Below are 16,201 nucleotides of genomic sequence, written 5' to 3'. Positions count from 1 at the left end.
ATTACGTAAGTCATTACATACTGTTTCTATTAACAGGAATAAACCATCTGCATATAGGCTTCAAACAGAGATATAGTGATATATCTCAACTTACATATATATGTATATGTATATGTGTATATATATATATATGCAAGAATATTGACATTGATATATTTGAATTCGAATGAATAACTAAAATAATCTGTGAGGTATATGTTTTTCCCTTTGGCTGCTTGGATCCAAATCTCTTGTCCTTTACTTCATATTGCACACCCACGTTTCAATACTTTAGCAAATATTGTTAGCTGAAAATACTTCCATAATTTGACCATGTTTTTCCACATCCCTTTTAACTCCCACATCACAATTATCTGTCACTTGAATGATTCTAATAGCCTCTTTTCTGGTCTCCCTGCTTCTGCTCTGGTTCTCTGATGATACATTTCACATAGCTGCTATTTAGAGTGCCTCTCTCAAGCATAAGTCAGATCAGATCCCCCTATTCTTTAGAGTCATCAGACAGCCTCCACTTCTCTCAGAGTAAAAGCCAAATTGCTTAAAAAGTCCAATATGATCTGGCTCCACACCACTGTTCTGGTTTCTTTCTGCTATACTTGACTATGGCCAAACGAAGGATACTGCTGTTCCTGGTACTAGCCAAACATATTCCAGACATAGGGCTTTTGAACTGGCTCTTCCCTCTTCATGGATCAGTCTTTTCCATGTGTCCAAAAACTTATTCCCTCACTACTTTCAAGTATCTCCTCAAATATCACATAATTATGGTAGAATGCCTTCCTTGACTTCTTTAGATAATATAGAATTCCTTGCTTTGCTCAGGACTCCTGTTCTTTTACTGTTTTTGTTTTCTTTCTGTAAAGTCCTATGAAATCTATCCTAGCTATTTAGAAATTTAGGTTCTATGCGGGCAACGCATTGGACTATTTCATTCACTAAGTTGTTCTCACATGTGAAGTGTGATTTGCCATCTACAAGACCATCAGTCAATATTAAATAAACGAATAAAAATAATTGGGAAAGTATGAAAGACAAATATCAAACTAAGGTAATATTGGCAACAAATATAATGGATTAAATTTGTATATTATTATTACATAAGGTGCTCTCACAAATCTATAAGAATAAATTAAGGAGAAAAATTTCAAAAGAAGAAACATGAATCATATATAAATATTTGGGAAAAAGTTCCTTACTAGAAATCAAAGGTATGAAATGTCACTGACTAACCAAGAACAAATTAAGAGTGTGATCAGTTTAAAGTCAGAACATGTTAAGCAATAACTTTTCACATTAAACTTACTATTATAGGGAAGATTGGTATAATAGCTTTGGAGATAATACAACAACGTTGATAAAAATTAAAATTTGTATATTCTTTGGACCATCGATTCTTCCCTCTAGCAATGTACCTTTAGAAAGTAATTGACAAAGTCCATGAAGATGGATACAGAAGACTTGTCTATCACATTCATGAAAATTCTTCATCATAGCATTTTACTATAAATAAAAAAAAAACAAATTAAATGCCACCAATACCATGTCAGTTAATTAAAATAGTGCACATGTATGCAATATTGTGTTAACATAGTAAATTAACATGACTGTTCTTTTATATTTATTAATGAACTATTTTTGATACATGTTGAGGTAAATAAGCAATTTCAAATCAACTTAATAGTGTGATATCACTTCTGTTTATAAAACCATCATTTGATCTCTATCACGAGAAAGAGAGGTTCTTAAAGAAAAAAATGTCACAGCTATGTTATGATGATGCAATTACAATTGTGTGCATTTTTTTCCTTCTTTACATTTATATGTTTTCTGAATTTTAGTTAATAAATATGCTTTAGTATATTTCAGAAAAACAATAAATATATCAGGACAGGGTGCCTGGGTGGCTCAGTTGGTTAAGCGACCGAGTTCAGCTCAGGTCCCAATCTGACAGTCTGTGAGTTCGAGCCTCGCATCGGGCTCTGTGCTGACAGTTCTGAGCCTGGAGCCTGCTTCAGATTCTGTGTCTCCCTCTCTCTCTGCCCCTCCCCTGCTCATGCTCTGTCTCTCTCTGTCTCAAAAATAATACAATAAAAACATTTAAAAAATTTTAATACATAAATCAAGACAATCAGGGAACCATATGTGGGGCTTGAATCAAATTCCAGGTTCAAGTCATTTATAATCTGAGGTGGATTATCTGTTTGTTAATTCAAAGATTTTTTTATACCATTGGTTTACTTACCTTAGTATTTTGTTTCAATGTTATCATATGAGTGATGCATGGTAAACTATACTACTCATTAACAAATATCCATTTTCCTTTCCTCATGATGCCCGAGAAGAGTGTATTTCTTATTTACGTAGGGCCGAGTGACAGGCTTTGACAACAGAATGTGAATACAAATGAAGGTGTAAGTTCCCAGCAAAGGGTTGCACTGGGTTTTCTGAGTTCTGTTCATAATCACAATCAAATCATGCCTCAGGTGGAAGGTGAGCCTTTAGTCTAAATAATTATGAAACAATTTAGGACATTAGGCTAAAGCACCTGGTTGTCAAAAGATTAACAGGAAGCTATCATGATTTTCAAGGATATCTGGAAAATATCTCACCATTTGTCTCAAACTACAGAGTTTAGCAAAAATTATCAAGTCTCCACTAAGCCTTTGTGAATCTTGTATATCCCTCTTATGGCTGCCAATGTGTCTGACTGCAACTGATTCTGGAGAACAATGACCTTCCTCCTCTCCATCTTCCAAAGCTCTCCTGCTTTGCAAATTCAAACCTAACATCCTAGGGAGGAGGAGATTCTGGGAAATGTAGATCCTGGTTTCCACTCTATAATGCAGACAGCAATGCATAAAGGAATTGTAATGGTGTCTAGGTGGCAACGCACTTAACTGTCAGGGCTTCTTTTTCTAATATAGTTCCAAGTAGTATATAAATATTGAAATAACTAGTGAAACATCTTTAGAAGCTATGGGTTTTCCTTGACTCTTGTCAGTAAAAACATATGACTTTAGGTGACCGGCTACAATTCTATGAGGACTATTCATAAGTAAAATGAGGCATTTAGACTAGTTCACCACAAATACTCTTTATAACAGTGTAGATTCCAGTACTGATGGGTTAAAAGATAGGCAGTTAAATCTGTGTATCTGATATTTAATCTGCTAACTGTATACTGTTTTGGTAAGAGATTGCTATTTAACTTGGATCATGTTCCTATGGGACTGAATTCTTTTTCTCAAATGTGTTGTGTGCTAATTGGCTTGGTGAGAAAGAGCTCATTATTTCAGTCCAATAAATGAGCATTTTTAGATTTCACTGTATTTGGCCATAATTTCATCCCTAATGCCTTTAGCATTTTGGAGGCACACTTTCACTTGTGCTAATTACTAGTGTTTGTCAATTTCATCAAACGGTTCCTTTGCTCCTCTGCCACACTGTATAACTATGCGTAGTCTATCTCCTGCCATAATCCAGTGTACATTGTATTTTCTATGTTTTATGTTTTCAATGTTATCTCTATGTCTACACTAAAGTATAGAGGAACTGAATGCTTTTCTTTTGGGGATTTGCATAGAGATAGCAAAAACAGAAGGTTACAAGATTAAAAACGATAACCCAATCTATGAGAAAATAAATAATCTGGAAGTAGAACTAGATATGGTCCCATGGTTACAGAACATTTTGGGTTCACGGCCTCTACCAAATGTTTTCAAATGAAAGTTGATGGCTGCAAAACAATGCAAGTAAATATGCTAGAGGTGAAAATGAAGAAGAAAATGTCCATAGTATTCAGTCAATACAGGAAACTCTTGGATGTACCTGACATTGGATTAGGTTTTAATTCAGTTACTTTGCTGACTTAAAGTGCACAATGAAGATTCTAAATCTTTTGAGGGGAGATTTGCTTTCGTCTCTCTGATATGGTAAAACCTGTACTTCTCAAACTGTTTATGTAGCACATATCAAAATCCTAAAGATGAGTTGTTTAGATGAAGCTGGTTATTATAATTAAACAAGAAATTAAAAAAACAAAACAAGAAATTATATACATGATATACTTCTTACTTTGACCAATAAATAATGAGTGATTTATTCCTAATTTTTTAAAATAAAAAATAGTAGAGGAAAAACTAAAGGGAGTTATCAGAGAAATGCCCAACTTACAGTTAGGGCAAATGTACATGTCTTTTGACCCAAATATAGCCATTGTTGGTTGTCCTGGAATAATTATTAAGAGTGTCCCTTTCACTCTTAAAATTGTCACCATTTGGATAATACACTGTGAATTTCGAAGATAGGGTGCAGGTGTTTACCCTCTTAGAGATTAATCTAAGTATAGAACTCCTGAAATATCCTGCCCTTGGTCTATCTATAAGCTTTAGAGTTGGACAAAGACATAGGTGATGAGGAGGTGTTGGACATTATAGTTCCTTGCAGAACCAGGAATTTTGTCCTTAAGATAGAATCAGGCAATGAAGAGTTGCTCATCACCACGGACTAAATGGTTGTCTGACCTCAAAATGCCCATATTGAAACCCAGTCCCTAATGTAATTGTGTTTGGAGATGGGAAATTTACAGATTGTTTAAATCGCAAGAGTAGAGCCCTCATTAATAGGATTAATGTTTGTGTGTCTTGGGAACTTTGCTAGGTGCTGCTGACAGAAAAGACAAGGCAATTTTACTGGCATACCAAGAGAGACTAAAAGATTAGGAAAGAGGATGTATAGTCAATATTGTGATAGAAATGTACATGAATATACATACATAAATGGTGGTGGTGGGGTAACAAGAAGGGTATCTCATCTAATGAAGGTGGAATAGACTGACCAGTCAAAAAATACTTCCACATCAGTCCACTTAAGCAAGTTTATTGACAAATAGCACCAATCCATGCAGTGTCAGTAAAAGAATATTTCCAAATAGAGGGGGACAAGTTGGTCAAATAAATATGGTGTTATGGTTATGACAAAATCATAAATCCCAACCAGGACTGCTACATAATTTGTGGGAACCAGTGAAAAATGTACAAGGGGGATTCCTTGTTCAAAAATTAGTAAGAGTGTCAAGATTACAAGAGTAAAGCATTAGATCAAACTTTGGGTCTGTATGAGTGCACAGGTCACATGCCCTAAACCAGTTCTATCACAGTAAGGGAGAAGGTATCCTAGTAGAATGTAAACATAAAGAACCATAAAAATAAAATAAAATAAAATAAAATAAAATAAAATAAAATAAAATAAAATAAGCATAAAGAGTCACTATCTTGATAGTGGTCACCTACTTTTTTATGACTACAGCTTGGTAGATGAAATTTCGTATTGCATCTGAATTCATAAATGTAATCTCAATTTTGTAGAGCATCCATAGGTCCTGATCCAGGTAGGCAAGAATGAGACTACTCTACCTATGAATTAGCGAATTTGCTTTAGAATAGTTGTCAGATCCCTTCCTTAAGCAATATTTAGTCTAGGTGAATTAGAGTTACAAGTAGGCCTTACAGTACTGGCATTTTTCACCCCAAGTAAAGATATTTATTTTCCCCAGTTGCTCTGTTGCACCAGGTTTGAGACAGAGGCTTCAGAGTTTGGGGGACCAATTACAGCTCTAGGAATGAGAATCTCCCACCTAGCCTGACACCCAGCCTGAGGTATTACAAGCTAAATCCTGACAATGACACCAATTTATCTTATTGGTGCTAGTTACAAGAGAATTTATCTGAGGATATAGCTTTCATAAATATTCAGGTAAGGGGAAAGAGCATGTTATCATTCTGGTGGATGAGTCTGCCCTTATGATACATAGTAGTATAGTAGTACATGCAGTTTTCTACAATAGGATTACAGAACGTCTACTAGCAAGCATTTTTGGAGAAAACAAATGAATACAACAAGGCTTTCTAGACATAGAACTCCCACTAACATGTGCCTTGAAAGGTGGTGTAAAAAAGTGGGGGGGAAGAGAGCAATCATGCATTTCCTGTGTCCCACCTACATACCTACAAGATTTAATCTTGCTATATCTCATAATTCTCAAGATAAATGTAAGCCATTGTTATTTTCCCCACTTGAAGAATATCAAAACTGAGATTCCAATGGACGAAATAATTTCTCCAAAGATTAATGATTAATGGAGTCATGACTTGAATTCAAGCATGCATGAGTTCAAAAAGCCAGGCTTTTCTAACAAGGCTACAACATACAGGCAACATCTGAGAGGTAGAGTTCTTCCCTCAATATAAGTGCATTATAACATTAGAAATCTCTTTCAACTAGAAGGGGCAAGGACCGTGTCTTGCATGATGGTTTGCAGTGGCAGTGAAGATGGGCTTCGAGTTAATAACATGAGTCAGAAAAGATGAAAGTCTGGGAGTAACTGAAACAAGATTACAGGATTCCAGCCAGACAACTAGTTCTTCCTAGGGGTCGTCTAAGGATACATTTTTTTAAATGATAACGTGAGTCAATAAAAGTGAACAGGGGATGCAGTAGTTTCCTATCACAGGAGCAAACTCCCTACCAGACATAGAACACAGGAAGTTATGGTACTATTTATCCAAACTGAGTTTTATTGACAGTCTCCTCATTTGGGGATGATTTTAGCAGATCAGAGATAGAAAACTGCCTCCATCGTTAGTTACTCTCTTGAATCTTAAAATAAATTTGATATAACTGAATTATCACTTACATTACAACCCCTCCACATGACCTCCATGCTATTTCCTAGACTCCTAGTTTCCATTCCACACACCAGTTACTCACTTCACTTCACTGTGGTCTGAAGTTGGTCTATATAACTTCTGATTTTCCTTTCTGCCTTGAAACTCTACAAGGCAGTACTATATTGGGTTGCTCCATGTTTCTGACAATTCGTTATCCTGTTATAACTCTGTTCCTTAAATACTAAAGAAAACCTAGAATGCATCTTGCCATCCTTGGCAAATTTGCATGTTAAAGTCACCTGATGCTACCCAAATAGGGGGTATTCCACTTGTAGTCTGGACATTGTCTACCACATATGGAGCCCCTATCTGATCAGATGACCCATGGTAATTATTAAAAAAAACAACTAAAAAATAGACAACTTTACGAAAACCCAAAAATATTAATCACAATGAAACTGATCATCCATAGGAAAACTATATTAAAATTTAGGTTTTTAAAGTGTTTTCTTTTTCCAAGCATTAACTTGTACCTTTGATTTTATTAGCATTTTCCAAATCTCTGAAACATAGTTCACTAAGACAGGACATACAAAAATAGTTTTGGACTACTGGATAATAGACTTGTATAAATAGTGCCTTTTTAAAAACTTGTTTTAAGTTTATTTATTTATTTTGAGAGAGAGAGAGAGCGAGAGAGCAAGCATAAGTGGGGGTGGGGCACAGAGAGACAGGGGGAGAGAGAAAATCCCATGCCGACTCTACACTACCAGTGTGGAGCTGATGTGGGGCTCAAAGTCACCAAACGCTAGATCATAACCTGAGCTGAAACCAAGAGTTGAACACTTAACCAAGTGAGGCACCCAGGTGCGTTGTGACTTTTTTTTTTTAATTTTTTTTTTAACGTTTTAATTTATTTTTGGGACAGAGAGAGACAGAGCATGAACTGGGGAGGGGCAGAGAGAGAGGGAGACACAGAATCGGAAACAGGCTCCAGGCTCTGAGCCATCAGCCCAGAGCCCGACGCGGGGCTCGAACTCACGGACCGCGAGATTGTGACCTGGCTAAAGCCGGACGCTTAACCGACTGCGCCACCCAGGCGCCCCCTTTTTTTTTAATTTTTTTTTAACGTTTTTATTTATTTTTGGGACAGAGAGACAGAGCATGACCAGGGGAGGGTGACTTTTTTTTTTTTTTTTTAACATTTCACTTTTGGTAAAATCTTAGAGTATTTCACCATTATAAATAGTATTTTTGCTTAGTAAAGAATGTCCATGGTATAACAATGAAAAGTCTTTTCTGAACTCAGTCCTTTTAATGCACAGTGCTCCTTAACATCCACATTTTATCCTGACTCTACATTCTTCCCTTCAAGTTACTCTTGAAGTGTTACTCTTCAAGTGTTCCATTTGATGCAGTATTCTCCCCATATTTTAGTTACTTAAATATGTAGCACTAAGTTTCAGTACTCTGAACATGCCATCACCCAGAAATACTAAAATTTGACTAAGTTTAATACTCCTATATATTAACATGTATTGGAAAATTGCCATGATAGTTGCTGAGGACCTGCAAAATGTAATGACATATTATGTTTACAAATTCTAGCATCCATGTCTATTAAAAGTAATAACAGGACCGACAGAGCAGTTGTTGAGGACTGTCCCCGTATTATTTCACTAGTTAGTTTTCATGTACCTTTCCTCTGGGCCTACCTAGTTCATTTTTCCCTATGAAATAGTCTAATCCATAATTTTTCTTCTTTTTAAGGGGTATTGAATTAAAGATACTTCCTTTTCAGATGTGGGGATCCTCATAATATCAACAGAATATAGGGTAAGACATTGCTTTTCTCCGTTTTTGTTGTTCACTTTAATCAAAACTGGCTTCCTCTGACAGGCTAGTTATGACACAGATAAAATATCTCTTAAAAATAACCATGGGAAAAGAACTTTCTGTAAAATTTCCTCAGGCTGTACATTTAACCTACTTACTAACAAGAGTTTATTTTGGTGATGTCTTTAAACACTTGCCTGTATCTCAAGCAATCTCAGTTTTGACGATATCCATATGATCAAAAAAGCCTTAGCTTAAGTCAGTCATCATTTTTTATTTCTTGCTTTGAGTCAATATGCATCTTTTTTTAAAAAATAAGATCAAGTTTCAAAGTATTCCTTTCTAATACCATATGTCTAAAAAAAGGTCAACATGAAAATAGATCACATAATCATATTCATAAAATATTAAACCAGATACATATTTGTAAGACATTGTGCTGGTCTCTACAAGAAATGCAATCCTTGACTTCAAAGGATTTAAACTATAATATAGTTTAAAATTTTGAGTGACTGATTCTAGTGGTGAGGATGTTTGCATTACCTTATTGAGGATATTTGATACAGGACTTAAAGCTAGGGTGAGATTAAAAATGGAAATGTGTTTGGTGGTTTTGTTGTTGTCAGAGGAAATTACATAATTCAGCACAAATAAATTAGTTAAGCAAGTCCAGAGAGATGGAAAATATTAAGCTCTTAGAGAATGCATTTAACACAATCTTCCTAGAACACAATAAAAGTAAAATAAGCCTTGAATATAAGACTGAGATAAAATCACAATCAAATGATTTTGTCCAATATATTATTTAGCATATTAATTATTATTATTATCAACATTATTTAACATATCAATTAATGCACTGATTTGTTTGCTTCATAAAAATACTTAAAGGTCATCCACTTATGTGGCAAAATGCTTAATATAAAATGAGAATATGCATATATTTCTAATTAGTTATCTAATTTGTTTATTATAAACACTTAAATCTATTATTGTGTGTAATTTATATACAATAAAATTAATCAATTTACAATTTGATGAATGTGCAGAAATCTATTGTATGTAACCACCACAACAATGGTGATAAAGGGTATTCCATCAACCGCGCCCCCCCCCAAATTTTTCTCTTGTCCCTTTGTGATAGAGCCTATCTCTCAACTTAAGCCCCTTGCAAACTCTGATTTGTTTTCTGTCACTATAGTTTTTCCCTTTCAAAAAATTTATATAAATGAGCTCACACAATATATATTGTTTTGTTTCAGGTTTGTTTCATTTGTCATAATTCTTTTGAAATTCTTTTTTCATGTTACTAGTATATCAGCAGTTTGTTACTTTTCTTTTTATTGCTGAGTAGCATTCCATTGTACAGATGTACCTAAATGCATTATCCTTTCACAAGATGATGGATATTTTGGTTGTTTCAAGTTTTCTCGATATTATGAATAAAGGTGCTATCACCAGATAGCGCACCCTTTTGTGTGACCCATATATTTTCATTTGCTGAATCATTTGCTAAGTATATTTAAAATTTATAACTGATAAATTGTGTGTTTTTTTTCCAGAATGGTTCAAGTACATCAGCAAATTACATGAAGTTGAGAAGTTTATAGACTAAAGATGAAAGCCACATATTCAAGCAGGATTACAAATCTCAAGCATAAAAGATAGAAAGTCACATTATAGTAAACTTCTGCAAAGCCACAAAACAAAGAGAAATTCATAAAAACATGCAGAGAAAGAATAATAAAAAAAGAACTTGACAGGCAGATAAACAACTGAAGCCAGAAATCAATGGAATGGTATATTCAAATGCTTTAAAGAAAATAACTAGCAGTCCAAAATTCTAAAGCCAGAGAAAATACCTTTCAAAATAAATGCAGACTGATGGCATTTTATAGACAAAACAGTTAGAAAATATATCCGTCAGAGACCCACAATAACACATCTTGTTCTAGAAGAGAAAGGAAACTTTAAAAAGAATAAATATGTGAACATATTCAAATGAACGGTGAATATAAAATAAATATATTAACATGTTATTTTAAAATATACTCAAAATTGAAACCCTTATCTAGCATAACATAAATCAGAGGTCAGGTTGTAAGTGAAGTTAAAAACCTCTAATGTCTTTGCATTTCCATCAGAAATTAACATTGATAATTTATTGTTTTAATATTTATGATTTCTTTTCCTTTTTTTAAGTTTATTTCTTTATTTTGAGAGAGATAGAGCACATGTGAGAGGGGGAGAGGGACAGAAAGAGGGAGAGAGAGAATTCAGAGCAGGCTCTGCACCATCAGTATGGAGACCAAAATGGGATTCGAACCCACAAACCATGAGATCATGACCTGAGCTGAAATCGAGTCAGATGTTCAACTGACTGAGTCACCAGGAGCCCCTTTTTAACACTGATAATTGTTAATAGTTGTTGAAAATTTGAAGATTCAATTTGTACCCTTAGCCAATAAAATTAAATTAAAATAGTGTACAACTAACAAAATGATTCAAGAATGGGATGATGATCTAGAAATGCAAAACATAGTAAGAAAGAAAAGACTAATGGTATATGTAAGATAAATAAAGCAACAATGATACTGTAGACTCAAACCAATTTTTATTAGTAATAATCAAGTTAAATGTAAATGTACTTAATGATGTATAAAAAGATAAAGTTTGTCATAGTGAGTGACAAAGAAAAAGTTTTTAAAATGATTAAAAAAAAAAAAAAAAGCTACTGTGGCTCTGTGTGGTGATAGCCCTGACAATTATTGTTTGCTTTTTTGTGTGTTTTTTGTTTGTTTTCCTTTTTTTGTAATGCAAGTGCCTAACTTAAGCTTTGATTGCCAAGACCTACATTTCAAAGAGGCATCCACTCTAAAGATAGCCCACTTGAATAAACACTGTGCCAGACTAGGCTAGGTAAAGAGCCAGGTTGCCTCCCCACATTCAACCTCTTTTGTTTTAGAGATCTCTATGGATTTGGATTACTGATCTTTGGGCCACTTGTTTTTTGTTTTTTGTTTTTTTTTTCTCTTCCTACACTTTAAATTCCTATTCTTAAGTTTTAATTTCACCAGTAAAGAGTGAGTCCGCAAAACCAAAGATCCCCACTCTCAACCCCAGTAAAAGAAGAATCCGAGACCGAAGTGTGCTCTCTCTCTACCTGAAACCTAGGTGTGCTGTGTAATTTCCAGTTCTGTACGTAAAAACCTTTCTTTCTTCCTTTTTTTTTTCTTTCTTTTCGTCACAGTCCCCTGGTGGTTATTGCTGAAGTGTGTCTTATCACTGTAATAAGTATCAGAAGGGCTGTTCTCACCACAACACTGGTTATTGATAGTCTGAGATGGGTACAAAACACTATGATGAAATAAAATAAATTAGATTTTTAGGGAAAACTCTACCTAGAAATAGACATTTCACAATAATAAAGGTTTAACTCACCAGGAAGATAAAAATTTCTAAATTTATACGCATTTTTTCATATAAATAATGCAGTGTCTAACATGTAAAGAATGAAAAGAAGTAATAAAAAGCTACAGATGAAAGCATAAAGTAGAAAATATAAATTTTCCCAGTAATTGACAGAACAACCAAATTTGACAAAACACAATGTTCATCAATACAGTTTCATTAAAGTATGCACAAATCATTCATGAAAACCCAGTCCAGATTACAAACATGCCTCAAATAACTTTCAGGGTTTGGAAGTTATACCATCTATGTTGTTGGAAAAAGTGGAATTAAGGTAGTTAAACACTTATTTTTGAGAAAGAGAGAGAGGGACAGAGTACAAGCAGGGGAGGTTTCTTTTTTTTATTATTTTTTTGATGTTTATAAGATAGACGTTTATAACACAGTTAAGCAGACTGTCTTATGAAACTGAATATTATTAAAAAATCTACTTCTAAATAAACTATGGATCAAAGAAGAAATCACAAGCTAAATCTATTCAGAGGGAAAATTGTATTGCCTTAAAGGGAGAGGTTAGATTTAAACATTAGTTTCAAGGTGCTACAAATAGAACAGCAGATTAAAATCAAAGAAACTAGAAGGATGGCAGAATGGCAATTATAGAAATCAGAACAACAATGGGAATAATCTATATACACATATGTATAGATTTGCATATGTATTACAAATATATATGTATATATAATCATATAAATAAAGCAATAATTGATTCTTTGGGAAAAATAATAAAATGGATAAATACTAAACTGGTTTTTAAAAGGAGTAGAGGGAAGAAATAACCCAAAATAATACCTAATACCTGAAAGAAAACATATTTTTTGAGAAAAACCCAACTTACAAAAAGAAACATAAAAAGAAGAAATATAAAATCTGAGTAATCCCATAGCTATTAAATAGAATCCAATTTTTATTTTATTTATGTATGTATTTATTTATTTTGAGAGAGGGGAGAGAGAGAGAGAGAGAGAGAGAGAGAGAGAGAGAGAGAGAGAGCATGAGAGGGGAGAGGGGTAGTGGGAGAGAGAATCCCAATCAGACTCCATACTGTCAGTGCAAAGCCTGACATTGGGCTTGAATTCACAAACTGTGATATCATGACCTGGGCAGAAACCAAGAGTCAGATGCTTAACCTACTGAGTCACCCAGGCATCCCTAGAATCCAAAGTTTAAATTTTTCTCAAAAGAAAATTTCAGACCTAGATGTCTCCCTTAGCTATCTACCAAATATTTGTCAGATGTAATGCTATTTTATACACTATGCAGCTGGCATGAATTGGATATCCAACTCTAACAAGAATATTCAAGAAATAAAAGAATAAGCCAATTTCACTATTGATCAGTGAATCAATTGTCAGCAAAACAATTTGAGTCAATATATAAAAAAAGGAAAGTGCATACCAACTATGCTGGGTTTATTATAGCAACAGAAGTTTAGTTTAAATTTCAAAATAAATTAATGTATTTCACTAGATTAATAAAATATTGGAGGAAAAATTATATTATCTCAGTTGATGCCATAAAAATATTTGCTAAACTTCAGCATAAATTTGTGACAAAAGTTTTTAATAACATAGGAGTAGAATGGAACTGATTCATGTGGTTAAGGTCATGTACAAACAAATGACACAGAGTGGGAGTGAGGCATGGGAGGTGTCACTAGGGAGGCTAGTAGGGTGCTGGAAACTGACTTCTGAATATTCGTGTCTTATGAGTGTTAATTTTGGATATTTCATTGAATTGTGTAGAGATAAGCCAGGAACTTCTCAGTGAGTTATACATCAATAAAAGTTAAACAAAACAAAACAAAAAACACGTTCTTGATGGTCCTGAATTTCACTCAGACTGCAACAAGCCCTCACCTAAATCTCAGGCCAATTACTTACCACTTTGACCTTCTCTCCTACTTCCTTTACCCTGGGTCCGGCTGCATGGCCTCCTTACCGCATGTGACATATACCTGACAAATGATATCAATGGCTTAGAGACCACTTGAGTGTTCCTAAATTAGCTCAAATGTGAATTGTATTCACATAATGGCAATATGCAAACACATTTATGGGGGGAGTCCATTTTCTTTTTTTTTAAATTTTTAAATGATTTTGTTTATTTTTGAGACAGAGAGAGACAGAGCATGAGCAGGGGAGGGGCAGAGAGAGAGAAGGAGACACAGAATCTGAAGCAGGCTCCAAGCTCTGAGCTGTCAGCACAGAGCCCGACACAGGGCTCGAACTCACAGACCGTGAGATCATGACCTGAGCTGAAGTTGGACGTTTAACTGACTGAGCCACCCAGGTGCACCAGGAGTCCATTTTCTTTAAGTTTATTGTAATGAGTCACATGAATGACATCTCCTACTGTCCAAGTCATCGACATTTGGATGAACAACAGATGGTTTTCTTTCTTAAGCAAATCAACAATGACTAGATAGTGACTTTTAGAAAATGCCTTTTTTCAAGGCCCCAAATAGCCAAAGGAATTTTGAAGAAGACCAAAGCAGGAGGCATCACAATCCCAGACTTCAGCCTCTACTACAAAGCTGTCATCATCAAGACAGCATGGTATTGGCAGAAAAACAGACACACAGACCAATGGAATAGAATAGAAACCCCAGGACTAGACCCACAAACGTATGGCCAACTCATCTTTGACAAAGCAGGAAAGAACATCCAATGGAAAAAAGACAGCCTCTTTAACAAATGGTGCTGGGAGAACTGGACAGCAACATGCAGAAGGTTGAAACTAGACCACTTTCTCACACCATTCACAAAAATAAACTCAAAATGGATAAAGGACCTAAATGTGAGACAGGAAACCATCAAAACCTTAGAGGAGAAAGCAGGAAAAGACCTCTCTGACCTCAGCTGTAGCAATCTCTTACTCGACACATCCCCAAAGGCAAGGGAATTAAAAGCAAAAGTGAATTCCTGGGACCTTATGAAGATCAAAAGCTTCTGCACAGCAAAGGAAACAACCAACAAAACTAAAAGGCAACCAACGGAATGGGAAAAGATATTCGCAAATGACATATCGGACAAAGGGCTAGTATCCAAAATCTATAAAGAGCTCACCAAACTCCACACCCAAAAAAACAAATAACCCAGTGAAGAAATGGGCAGAAAACATGAATAGACACTTCTCTAAAGAAGATATCCGGATGGCCAACAGGCACATGAAAAGATGTTCAGCGTCTCTCCTTATCAGGGAAATACAAATCAAAACCACACTCAGGTATCACCTCACGCCAGTCAGAGTGGCCAAAATGAACAAATCAGGAGACTATAGACGCTGGAGAGGATGTGGAGAAACGGGAACCCTCTTGCACTGTTGGTGGGAATGCAAATTGGTGCAGCCGCTCTGGAAAGCAGTGTGGAGGTTCCTCAGAAAATTAAAAATAGACCTACCCTATGACCCAGCAATAGCACTGCTAGGAATTTATCCAAGGGATACAGGAGCACTGATGCATAGGGCCACTTGTACCCCAATGTTCATAGCAGCACTCTCAACAATAGCCAAATTATGGAAAGAGCCTAAATGTCCATCAACTGATGAATGGATAAAGAAATTGTGGTTTATATACACAATGGAATATTACGTGGCAATGAGAAAAAATGAAATATGGCCTTTTGTAGCAACGTGGATGGAACTGGAGAGTGTGATGCTAAGTGAAATAAGCCATACAGAGAAAGACAGATACCATATGGTTTCACTCTTATGTGGATCCTGAGAAACTGAACAGGAACCCATGGGGGAGGGGAAGGAAAAAAAAAGAGGTTAGAGTGGGAGAGAGCCAAAGCATAAGAGACTGTTAAAAACTGAGAACAAACTGAGGGTTGATGGGGGGTGGGAGGGAGGGGAGGGTGGGTGATGGGTATTGAGGAGGGCACCTTTTGGGATGAGCACTGGGTGTTGTATGGAAACCAATCTGTCAATAAATTTCATATATTAAAAAAAAAAAGAAAGAGAAAGATTCAAGAAAAGAATAATCAAAGCTAAGTTACTGTTCACAGGATGTTCCTGGTTAATCTAGCCTCAAATTCATTCTAAGCCCGGTATTAGAGCACCAGATATATCTTTTCACAATGGCTCTAGACTGTGAGCTCCTCCAAGGCAGGGACTCTGTGTCACACATCCTTTGTGTCTCTCATGCCCAACGAAGGACCTGACACATTCAGGGGTTGGCGGGTGGGGAGTGGTGAGAGTTTCCTGAACGGAGGCAAAGACTGTTA

Source organism: Prionailurus bengalensis, chromosome A3 (assembly GCF_016509475.1).
Source record: "Prionailurus bengalensis isolate Pbe53 chromosome A3, Fcat_Pben_1.1_paternal_pri, whole genome shotgun sequence".
Taxonomy (NCBI): domain Eukaryota; kingdom Metazoa; phylum Chordata; class Mammalia; order Carnivora; family Felidae; genus Prionailurus; species Prionailurus bengalensis.
This window is presented reverse-complemented; position numbering follows the sequence as displayed.